Raw genomic sequence first — 12856 nt, 5'->3', positions numbered from 1 at the left:
TTACTCAGAATGAGGAAGCTTTTCTAAAGTAACCTACCATTTTATTCACCAGTACATTTCCCACAGAGCCAGTACCTTACCCATAGTCATGCCCGAGATGCGTGATCAATGAATGGGAGAACATATGTTGCCCTAGGGCTGCAAAGATAACCAAGCATTTTTCAGTGACAGGGAGAGGCCACGCCAGTGGGTGCTGGGAGGCTGAAATCCAGCTCATACTTGGCTAGCCCAAGTCCTGAGATGGGTTTGGAGGAAGGGTATGTTTTTCTAACTTGCGCAAGAGCACTTCATAGTGAACTTTTCCCCCAGTGTCTTTGTATATTAATAGGAAACTTTCTATACAGGACCTTTTTGCTACCAAAAGACACTGCATATAGAAGACATCATAGGTGAGAGGGAGAAAAATGTTGTGTTGGCTCAGCTTTCTTGAAATTTTAAAGTCCTAAGCCACCAAGTCATGTGCCCACTTAGTATCCTTTGAAATTTTAAAGGCCTAGGCTCCCAAGTCATGTGCCCACGTAGTATTGTTTGAATGTATGTGACTCAAGACCTCCTGAGTCTGAGCCCTCAGTATTTCTATGAGCTTCATGAGGAGGGACCTACAGACGATGCTGTTCTGTCTACTCAACTTTCAGTCATCTGGGGGGCAGCACACCTCTTCCTGCAGAAAATAACTCTTGAGGCCCACAGTAGCCACGTGAGAGTAAAAGTGAAGAAAAGTAACTAGATAAGTTTTGCTTGGTAAGAAGACCCAAAGCCCCGTTTCATGAAAGTGTTTTTAAAAATAAAAACCAGTCCCCAGAGTGCAGCAAATAGCCCAAAGGATTCATTTAGCTGAGAGATTTTTGAGGTTTTTCCCCAGTTAGAATCTTTTTTTTTAAATTTTTTAATGTTTTATTAATTTTTGATACAGAGAGAGACAGAGCATGAGAGGGGGAGGGGCAGAGAGAGGGAAACACAGAATCAGAAGCAGGCTCCAGGCCCTGAGCTTATCAGCACAGAGCCTGACATGGGGCTTGAACCCACGAACATGAAATCATGACCTGCGCTGCAGTTGGAGGCTTAACCAACTGAGCCACCCAGGCGCCCCCCCTGCCCAGTTAGAATCTTAAAAATGGCTGCGGAAGAAATCTGTCCCATATTTGTTACTAAAGGAGAATATTGCCTATCAGCCAACACAACAGGTGGGAGGAGCGGAAGCGGGGGGGGGGGGGGGGGTTGCAGTGCTTTGCTCGCCCAGGGCAGGGGACTGTGAACGTGGGACCCTCATTACCACTTGGACCGCTGGCAGCGAACTCTGTCAGGCTCAGCACAGCATTAAAGCAGATAAAACCACTTTGCATGTTGTCCACAATGTGATGTTTTGGTTTTTAAACAGTATTTTACTTAGGCTTCTCTTTCATGTCAAGGGGTTAGGTTCTTCAATTACTCAGGTAATAAACCAAACAAAGAGAAATCAACATCATTCACTTCAGCACTAATGAGATCCTCAATAGCATGATAGGGATGATAGAGGATATTGAATGGAGGCAAATTGAGTACATTAGTTTTCTGTCCTTCTGTTGAGAACTTTGGTATTAGCAGCAGAGTATGGAATTAATTGGTCTCTGGCTCAAAAGAGACTTGAATTCTAGAGAAGGTGAAGCTTGAGCAACTCAACACATGTCCCTTTCACTTGTGGGAAAACACAAGGACATTTTTGTTGTCATACATATTATTAATGTTTAAACATCAGTGCAGTTGTCTCATTTGGGGTCACTGTCATTACCATAATGCAAAATGGTCATACTTCATACTTAGGGGCTCCAAGACTGTTCTGAAATCCCTTTATACAGAACCTCGCAATTAGTGGGCAAAACAGTCCAATCATTTCTAGATTGCTGAGGATTTTTTCACTGTTTCTAAGTCCACATAGACCTTTTGGAACCAGGTCACAAGGAGACATGTTGGCCCCTTTGCATGTTCTATGTAGGAAAGATGTTTCTATCTGGCATTAAGTAAATCATCCCTTTCAGGAATTGCTTTTCCTCTTATAAGATGCTATTGAATAATATATTTTACTTTGCTTTTGCTTTTTATTTGATGGATTCCCCACTCCTATCAGACTGATGGGTTGCTATATAATTATCATTTCAGAGATTCCGGTCTTCAAGATCCCCTTTTAATGGTGAAGAGTCGTTGTCTACCGATGAGCATGATAGTTCCATTCTGGGTTAATCTTTATAGTTTTGTGGTGTTGGTTCTCTGTAGGACTTGGCCAGTAGATTCTGATTTCCTGAGACTTTGCCTGACGCTCCTGAGATTTATGACTAAGCCAGCAGCTCATTTTGTTAATGGAGGCCTGAATGGCTCCCTACTTTCCCAATCTATTGTAGCTATCAGACATAGTGGATTAGGTTATTTTTAAAAATTTATTTTATTACTATTTTTTTAATTTAAATTCAAGTTAGTATACAGTGTAATACTGGTTTTAGGAGTAGAACCAGTGATTCATGACTTACATATGACACCCATTGCTCATTCCAACAAGTACCCTCCTTAATAACCATCACCCATTTAGCCCATTCTCTCACCCACCTTCCCTCCAGCAACCCTCAGTTTGTTCTCCATATTTAAGAGTCTCTTATGGTTTGCCTCTCTTTGTTATTTATCTTATTTTTCTTTCCCTTCCACTAGGTTTATTTGTTATGTTTCTTAAATTCCACATCAGTAAAATCATATATTTGTCTTTCTCTGACTTACTTATTGCACTTAGTATAATATACTCTCGTTCCATCCATGTTGTTGCAAATGGCAAGATTTCATTCTTTTTAATTAATATTCCATTATATATATATATATATATATATACCACATCTTCTTTATCCATTTGTCAGTCAGTGGACATTTGGCTCTTTCTAGGTTATTGTTGATAGTGCTGCTATAAACATTGGGGTTCATGTGCCCCTTTGAATCAGCATTTTTGTGTCCTTTGGATACATATTTAGTGTAATCCTGGGTCATAGGTTAGTTCTATTTTTTATGTTTTTGAGGAACTTCCATATTGTTTTCCAGAGGTGCTACATCAGCTTGCATTTCCACTGAGAGTGCAAACGGGCTCCCCTTTTCTCTGCATCCTCGCCAACATCTGTTGTTTCCTGAGTTGTTCATTTTAACCATTCTGACTGGTATGAGGTGGTACCTTTTTGTGGTTTTGATTTGTATTTGCCTGATGATGAGTGATGTTGAGCATCTTTTCATGTGTCTCTGAGACTTCTGGATGTCTTCTTTGGAAAAGTGTCGCACAATATCTTTTGCCTATTTCTTCTCTGGATTATTTGTTTTTTTGAGTGTTGAGTTTGGTAAATGCTTTGTAGATTTTAGACACTAACCTTTTATCCAGTGTGTCATTTGTAAATATAATCTCTCATTTTAGCTTTGTTGATTATTTCCTTCACTGTGCAGAAGGCTTTTATCTTGATGAGGTCCCCATAGTTCATTTTTGCTCTTGCTTCCCTTACCTCGGGAGATACTCTAGTAAGAATTTTCTGTGGCTGACCTCAAAGAAGTTGCTGCCTGTTTTCTGCTCTATGATTTGATGATTTTCTGTCTGACATTTAGGTTTTACATTGATTTTGAATTTATTTTTGTGTGTGGTGCAAGAGTGGTCAATTTCATTTTTGTGCACGTTGCTGTCCAGTTTTCTCAACCCATTTGCTGAAAAGACTGTCTTTTTTCCATTGGCTATTCTTTCCTGCTTTGATGAAGATTAGTTGGCCATATGTTTGTGGGTCCATCTCTCTGGGTTCTCTATTCTGTTCCATCGATATGTGTGTCTGTTTTTGTGCCAGTACCTACTGTCTTGTTGATTATAGCTTTGTAATACAGCTTGAATTCCAGAATTGTGATACCTCCAGCTTTGGTTTTCTTTTTAATTATTCTCGTTCTCTTCTGGTTCCCTACAAATTTTAGGATTGTTTGTTCTAGCTCTGTGAAGAATGCTGGTGTTATTTTGATAGGGATTGCATTATATGTGTAGATTCCTTTGGGTAGTATCAACATTTTAACAATATTTGTTCTTCCAGTTTATGAGCATGGAATGTTTTTCCATTTCTTTGTGTCTTTTTCAATTTGTTTCATGAGCTTTCTATAGTTTCATATTACAGCTCTTCTACTTCTTTGATTAGGTTTATTCCTAGGTATATTAATTTAAATTTTTTTAATGTTTATTTTTGAGAGTGGTGGGGTGAACAAGGGAGGAACAGAGAGAGAAGGAGACATAGAATCCAGAATCTGAAGCAGGATCTAGGCTCTTAGCTATCAGCACAGAGCCCAATCAGGGACTTGAGCACAATGCAGGGTTCGAGCTCACTAACCATGAGATTATGGCCCAAGGTCAAGTTGGACAGTTAGCCAACTGAGCCACCCAGGTGGCCCTATTCCTAGGTATCTGAAGGTTTTTGGTGTAATTGAAAAAATGGGACTGAGTCCTTAATTTCTGCTGCTTCATTATTGGTGTATAGAAATGCAAACAATTCCTTTAGGTTGATGTTATATCCTGTGACTTTGCTGAATTAATATGTCGGTTCTAGCAGTATTTTGGGGTAATCTTTTGGCTTTTCCATGGAGATTATCATATCATCTGTGAAGAGTGAAGGCTTGACTTCTTTGACAATTTGTATGCATTTTATTTCATTTTGTTGTCTGATTGCTGAGGCTTGGACTTCAAGTACTTTATTGAACAACATTGGTGAGAGTGGACATCCCTGTGATATTTCTGACTTTCATGGGAAAGTCCTCAGTTTTTTCTCATTGAGGATGATATTAGCTGAGGGTCTTTAATATATGACCATTATAATGTTGAGGTATATTTCTTCTATCCCTACCTTCTTGAAGGTTTTTATCAAGAAAGAATGTTGTATTTTGTGAAATGCTTTCTTCTGCATCTGTTGACAAGATCATATGATTCTTATCCTTTTTTTTTTAATTAATGTGGTATATCACAGTGATTGACTTGCAAATATTGAACCAGCCCTGCAGCCCAGGCCTAAATCCCACTTAATTGGGGTGAATGATTCTTTTAATGTACTATTGAATTCAATTTGCTAGTATCTTCTTGAGAATTTTGCATTTCCATGCTCATCAAGGATATTGGCCTCTAATTCTCTTTTTCAGTGGGTTTTCATCTTGTTTTGGAATCAGATCATTCTGTCTTCATAAAATGAGTTTGTAAGTTTTCCTCCCATTTCTGTTTTTTAGAACAGTTTGAGAGGGATAGGTATTGACTCTTCTTTAAATCTCTGGTAGAATTCCCTTGGGAAGCCATCTGGCCCAGTGTTTATGTTTGTTGGGAGATTTTTGATAACTGATTCAATTTCTTTGCTGGTTAGGAATCTGTTGAAATTTTCTATTTCTTCCTGTTTCAGTTTTGGTAGTATGTACGTTTCTAGGAATTTGTCCATTTCTTCCAGATTGCCCCATTTGTTGGCATATGATTTTTCACAGTACTTTCTTTTATAATTGTTAGTATTTCCATGGTTTTGGTTTTAATCTCTTTCATTCTTGATTTTATCTCTTCGGATCCTCTCTTTTCTTTTGTGATAAGTCTGGCTAGGGGTCTGTAAATTTTGTTTATTCTTTCAAAGCACCAGCATTTAGTTTCATTGATCTGTTCTACTGGTTGTTTTGTTTGTTTGTTTATATATCATTTGTTTCTGTTCTCATCTTTATTATTTTCCTACTTTAGGCTTTATTAATTAATTTACATATTTGGGTTCTCCCAGGTTGTGGGCATAAATATTTGTAATTGTTATATCTTCTTTAAAATTTTTTAAATGTTTATTTTTGAGAGACAGAGAGACAGAGCATGAGCAAGGGAAGGGCAGAGAGGGAAGGAGACACAGTCTCTGAGGCAGGCTTCGGGCTCTGAGCTATCAGCACAGATCAGCTGCTAACCTTATGTGTGTACCTTTATAGGTTAAGAATCTTTTGTCCCTAGCTGCTTTCAGAATTCTCTTTATCTTCCAATTTCCAAGTTTCACTATCATACATTGTAGTGTTGACATGGTTTTGTTGTTGATTTTGAGGGGAGTTCTCTGTGCTTCTTGGACTTGGATGCCTGTTTTCTTTTCCAGATTAGGGGAATTCTCAGCTGTAATTTGTTCAAATAAAACTTCTGCCCCCTTTTCCCACTCTTCTTCTTATGGAACTCCTATGATATGGATATTATTTAATATAGAGTATAGTGATTACTTACAGAATTCCTTATTTATGGAATCACTACATTCTATAAGTCTCCCCTCATGATCTAGCCATTTCTCTCACTCTGATATTATCTTCATTATTTTCCCTAATTGTATCTTCAATATCACCTATTCTCTCCTCTGCTTCTTCAGTCCTTGTTTGACTATATCCAGTCAGTATGGCATCTCTGTTACAGTATTCTTTATTTCAAGCTGACTAGTTTTTAGGTCTTTGATCTCTACAACAAGGGTTTCTTTCTCTGGTGTCTTCTATGGTTTTTTCAAGACCAAGTAATAATCCTCTGACTGTTGTCCTAAATTCTTGTTCAGATATTGTTGCTTATAGCTGTTGTGAGCAAGTACTTGGCTGTGATTTCTTTTTGACCTTTCTTTTGAGAATTCATCTGTCTTGTCATTTTGGCTAAATTTCTGTCTTTTGTGTGTTTTAAAAAGCTTGTTATGTTTCCTGCACCTGAGGGTACTACTATATTAAAAAGGGGTCATTCACTGTCCAGGGCCTGGCACTTCCAGATTTCTGATGTGTGCCGTGTGCACTCTGCTGTTGCATTTTGGCTGCTCTTTCCCACTGCTCAGTCATCTGCAGAGTTCCTCCTCTCTCTCTTTTTAAAAAAATTTTTACTGTTTATTTGTTTTTGAGAAAGGGATACACAGAGTGTGAGTGGGGGAGGGTCAGAGAGAGAGACACAGAATCAGAAGCAGGCTCCAGGCTCTGAGCTGTCAGCACAGAGCCCAATGCAAGGCTTGAACCCATGAACCATGAGATCATGACCTAGCCGAAGTCAAACACTTAACTGACTGAGCCACCCAGGTGTCCCAGAGTTCTTCCTCTCTTGAAGAGGGGAGTGTTTGGATCTTTAACTAGGTGTGCTTTGATTTGTTTGTTGTAGTAAGCCTGGAAAAGAGGGGGCAAAAATACCTGATCCCCAAAATAGAGATAAGGAAAGGGAAACAACAACAACAACAGCAACAACAACAAAACCAAACAGAAAATCAAAAACTTACAAGGCTGATTCTAAAGAAAAAGAAAGGAAAAAAAAGTAAAAAGAAAAAGAAAAAAGGCTGGTGCAAAAATAAAGGAAATAAAAAACAAAACAAAAACAAAACAAATAAGTATGAGTTGGATTCCAAAAGGAAAAAATAAAAGAAGAAAGAAGGAAATAGAATAAAAAAAGTTAGCATCTCCACCAGACTTGCAAATATCATTTCGAAGTACTCAATTTCCAGTACATTTGGTTCACGTGGGGTGCTGGCTGTGCTGGTCTTCTGGAGAGGCCCACTGCACTGACTCAGGGTCAGTCTTGCCCCAATAAATGAGCAGTTGCTGGGCACAGAGGGGTGGGGTTTGCTGTAAGTGTGTCCTGCCTCCATGGGGCGAAGCTCTCTGAAGCCCCCACTGTGTTAATGTTGGGTGGGGGAAGATGTCACCACTCCAGTGTCTCCTCCCCGGACTGGGGATCTCACCCCCTCCCCCACTGTCGAGGCAGCCCTCACAGAATAGTGAGGGCAGGCAGCTTGCCCTGCTCCACAACTCTCCTGCATTTTCAATAGTTACAATCTAATGGAGGCTAACAGAAATAATCAGGCAGTTGTCATATCTTGTGTGAATACCAAAATGGGGAACCACAGTGAACACTCAAGAAGGACATTTAGCAAGGTTTGGTTGCCTTTATGTGCTAAGAAATGTGCTAAATGCTGAGTTTATAGTTAATTAACAAAATAGACATGGCCGCTGCCATCATGATACTGTTGGGGAAAACTGGTATTGATTGAATAATCACATTTGTGGATATTGCTATTAAGAAAAACATGAATATGATGACAGAATCTATGAAGGATGTAATTTAGACTGAGTGTTCAGGAACATGACTCTTAGATGACATTTAGGCTAAGCCTTAAGGTATGAGTAGTAGCTAGTCAACTGTAGCTACTGTAGCAGGGGAGGAAAAGGGCTCCATGTGGAAAGAATATCATGTGCTAAGGCCTGAGGCAAGCAGGAGCATGAAGATTCATAGAGCAGCATGTTTTGTGTCATTATGTCATTGTGTGCAGTGAGGGGGTGGAGAAGGAGAGAACTATAAGGCATTAGGCTGGAAAGTGACCAGGATCGCATCCTAAGGGGGCTTCTCAGCCATAGGAATGAGTCTGACTTGATCTTCAAGGGGAAGGGGATGTGTTCAAGTAGGAAGGAGACACGATCAGATGTTGATCTTTGTAAACTCACTCGGGCTGCAGTAGTGGGACACTCTGGGAGACATGGAGACTAGGTAGGAGGCTACCTACCTTGAGTAAGGAATTCAGTATGGCGGATTGTTAGATTTGTGGGCTCTGGGGCCACAATGCCTGGGCCTGAATCCTGCCTCTGTCACCTGGTGGCTGGACAGCTCAGTACTTGTATGGGTCACTGTTCTTGCTTCTGTAAATTTGGCATAATGATACTGATGCTGTGTCACTGGGTTGCTGTGCCTTAGTCACCATTTAGTCCTCAGAGCAGTTTGTGGCCCTGCACTGTATGTTGTCCAGGCAGTGCTCTGTGAAAAGGCTCATGGTGGAGAGGCCAGTGCCAGGTGGGAACTTGCTCTCAACTAGAAAACCCTGTGCCCTTCAGGGGGATTCTTTACTGAGGAGGAGGGATGTCTTTTATAATTCATCCATCCAAGAAGATCATCTCTTTTGTAATGTGAGCAAAGTCACCTTAGGTGGCTAACTGTAGCCCTGCCTGGTCCATATTAAGTACTTAATAAATTTTATCTGTTATTAATGGCTCTATGATTTTGCATACATTATTGAGTCCTTCTCTGCCCCTTTTCTTATCTTTAAAACAAGGAAATAATAGTCTCTACATAGTAGAATTGGTTATAAGCATTAATTAATTAATACATGCAAAACACTTAAAGTAGTGTCTAGCATGAATAAATATAAGTGTATTAAAAAGAGAAGTAAAGGCAGGGAGCATTCATTCATTCCACAGTGTTTGTGAGCCAACTATGTACTAGGCACAGAGCTGAAACTTTAAGGAAAAAGACAGATACTATCCCTGTCCTCATGGAATGAACAAAAATTTACTCTCATAATTAATTAAAACTGTTATAAGTGTTAGGAATAAGGTCTAGGGGACAGAGACAATTAGGAAGATCTGAGAAAGAGTCTGGAAGATGGAAAACAAGAGTGATTAGACAGAGGCATTGATTTCAGGAACGTTATTGACTCATAGAAACGCTTCGGGCAGGGCAACGTGGGCCATGTTGCCCACCTTCACAGCTAGATAAATCAGGATGAATTGGATTACCTACTTGGTGTATGATTTAAGAAATGAAGTGCACAGTAGCATATTTAGAATCTATTTGGTGTATTGAAAAATTCCTTAAATGTTAGATAGAGAAAAACATATTCAAGCGATTTTAAAAATATTATAGAACTTACAGGGTTTGTTGTTTAAAAATTTGAAGTGGTAAAGGAATTCTGTATTTCAACTCATTAAAGATATATAAAGGTTGTATATGAGTTTCATCATCTTTTTTTTTTTTTACCCAAACTGGAAACAATGCCTTGATAATCTATTTGGAAAAGAGATGAGAGGAGAAAATATCCCATGTGATCTTGTTTCCTTTGTCCTGTTAAATTATGATAGTTCATGGGTGAGGCAGTTTATAAAACACTGTCGAGAAGGAACATGGCAGAATATTCAGGGACACCTTCAGGATTTCCGCCCAGGTTTAGGATTCCTTTCAAGACTGAATGATTGTTCTGAGTTTAGCCATGGGTTTAGACTACCCTAGGCGGCACAGAAGTTTCTTTGATAAGCTATGGAGTCTTTCCTCTTTTTTTAATCTCCAAGTGGAAGATTGCACTTGTAGCTGGTATCATTCCTTTTAAGCCTCCTTCCCTTCTTTGTTCTTGTTAACTACTCATAAAAATGATGGTGTTTTGGGGGAGCAAGCAAAAAGTACTAGTTGGGGTTTATAGGCACAGGCATGGAGGAGAAAACTGTTGTGCTTTGCCTTTCCATGCCCCATTCTAATGTCAGCCATGAGTTGTTCATATTTTGGAGGCTTGCTTTCATTTTTTACTATTTTTGAACTGAACAAAAACCTATAACAGCACTATTAGGTAAACCAGTTGACCTGTCTCAACTGGATTTTTCAAGGCAAGGCAGGTTTGGTAACAGTGCTGAGGACTGTAGTAGGTAGAATACCATTCCCCGTTCCTCCGCCAGTGATTCATGTCTTGATTTCTAAAACTAAGGTTGCTGCTCTGACGACTTTGAGGTGGGGAGATTATCCTAGATCTAGGCGGGTCCTGTGTATCTAAGAGTCCTTAAGAGTGGAAAAGGGAGTCAGTGCAGTGTCAGAATAATGCAGCACAAGAAAGACTCGGCCAGTTATTGCTGGCTCTGAAGATGGAGAAAGCAGGCTGTGAGCCAAAGAATAAGTGTAACCTTTAGAAACGGGGAAAAGGCAAGAATACAGATTCTCCCCTAGAGCCCCCAGAAATGGATGCAGCTCCGCTACCTCTCATTTAGGCCAGGGAGACCTAATCTGGACTTTCAATGTTGATAACTGTAAGAGACTATATTTGTATTATTTTCCGTCACTAAGTTTATAATAATTTGCTTCAGCAGCAAACTAATGAGGCCTGACATTGCAAGTGGTAAAAATCTCGAGAACAGGGAGTCTCTATTTGTAAAAGAAACAATGTTAAATACATTACAAGTGTCCTGTAACTCTAAGGCAATAAATCATTTAGATGAATAAGAATCTAGAGAAGAGGTAGCAAACTAAAAACCATCAAGGCCTAGAGAGGCAGTACAAATGAGGGAGACTGACCTGGTGGAGGAGAATAGGGGCGGAAAGTTCCTGGCCAGGTTTGGGGGCCAGGGGCTGCTGAGCTCCAGGAGATTGTTGCCATGAGGGAATGTGAGCTGTTACTAGATCTTGCAGTTTTTTTCAAAAGAAGCCAAAAGTTTAGAAGTCTAATGTAAAGTATCCTAATAATTAAGTCTAACACTTTAAATAAAACCCTCCAACCAACCAAAGGAAACATTGCCTCTGCACGTGCATTGCCTATAAGCCCATATTTTGAGACTCCTAGTCTAGAAGTCCAGTTACCCTGAGTGACTCGTCATTGTGCTTCTGAGTAAAAGATTCCCAGAGCCTTTTTGGAGAGTGAGAGACTGATTTAGAAGAATTAGTACTTGAGACAGTTGCTCATAAATACTAGGTTTCAAGGCTCAGTGAGTCTCATTGCAAAAGCCAAGTTTGGTTTTTATTTTCCACCTTACTGCCTCTAAGTTAAAAGGAAGAGATTAATAATGGTGCAGAGAGAAAAGGAGAGATGGGGAAAAAAAATACATTTACTGAGCACAAAATACCAATCAGGAATTAAACAGGGCATTTTAAGCATGTTGTCCTTTTATTCTCTCAACAATTTTATGATGTGAGTAATGTTCTCATTTTCCAGGTAAGAAACCAGAGTCCAGTAGAGTCAGGTAACTTGCACTTGGTCACACAGGTAATATGAGTGGAGCAAATTCGGAAGAACGCAATTGTTTTTTCCCCCCAGGGGTTAAGGTTTTTCATGGGAAGGAGGGACAGTGCTTTCTCTGGGCTGGAGACAGGAAGGAAATGGTAGCAGCAGCCGAGAACTTGCAGGTGCTGACAGCTGCAGGAACTTGCTTCTCCTGGTACAGTTGGTGAATAAGGTTATCTGTTAAGCTGTGAGGGCTCGCTGTCAGACTGGCTGCTTCAGGAGAGAAGAGGCTGAACACCAGAGGGGCATGCTTGGGAGACTGAGACCTGATGTAGACGTGATTGGTGGACCACAGACAGGATGGCTTTGAGTGGAATGAGGGTACACACCCTTGGTTCTTAGGGCAGCATCCCTCATAAGTATGTAACAAGAAAGGGATCGAATGACCAAGGTGGGCCACTGGCTAGGTAAACAGAGAAAGGTTAAGAAAGCTGGGTGACTCAACTTAATTAGTCCCTAGGAAGTTCAAATTAAACCCATAGTACCAATACTATACTTCGTCCACCATAATGGCTAACATGTGGAAATTGACAACACTAGTGAGCATGTGGGGCAGCTAGAATGTAGAATTTAATTTGTTTTTATGGCTGAGTAATAGTCCATTGTTTATAGATATCCCTTCTTTTTTATCTTTTTATCTATGGATGGGCCCTTGGGCTACTTCCATAATTTGGCTCTTTTCAATAATACTGCAATAAGCACAGGGGTACTTGTAACTTTTTGAGTTAGTATTTTCATATTCTTGGGGGAAATACCCAGTAATGGAATTGTTGCATATTGTGGTAATTCTAATTTTAACTTTTTTAGAAACCTCCATACTCTTTTCCACAGTGGCTTTTCCACAGTGTATTCCCACCGACAGTACACCATGGTTCCCACTTCTAACATTCTTGCCAAGACTTGTCATTTCTTGTGTTTTTCATTTTAGCCAGTTTGACAGGTGTAAAGTGAAATCTCATTGTGGTTTTGATAAGCATTTCCCTGATGATGAGTGATGTTGAGCATCTTTTCTTGTGTCTGTTTGTGGGCTGTCTGTATGTCTTTGGAAAAAATGTCTGTTATGTCTTCTGCCCATTTTTAATGAAATT

The sequence above is a fragment of the Suricata suricatta genome, chromosome 6 (assembly GCF_006229205.1).
Source record: "Suricata suricatta isolate VVHF042 chromosome 6, meerkat_22Aug2017_6uvM2_HiC, whole genome shotgun sequence".
NCBI lineage: Eukaryota > Metazoa > Chordata > Mammalia > Carnivora > Herpestidae > Suricata > Suricata suricatta.
Note: the sequence above shows the minus strand (reverse complement) of the source record.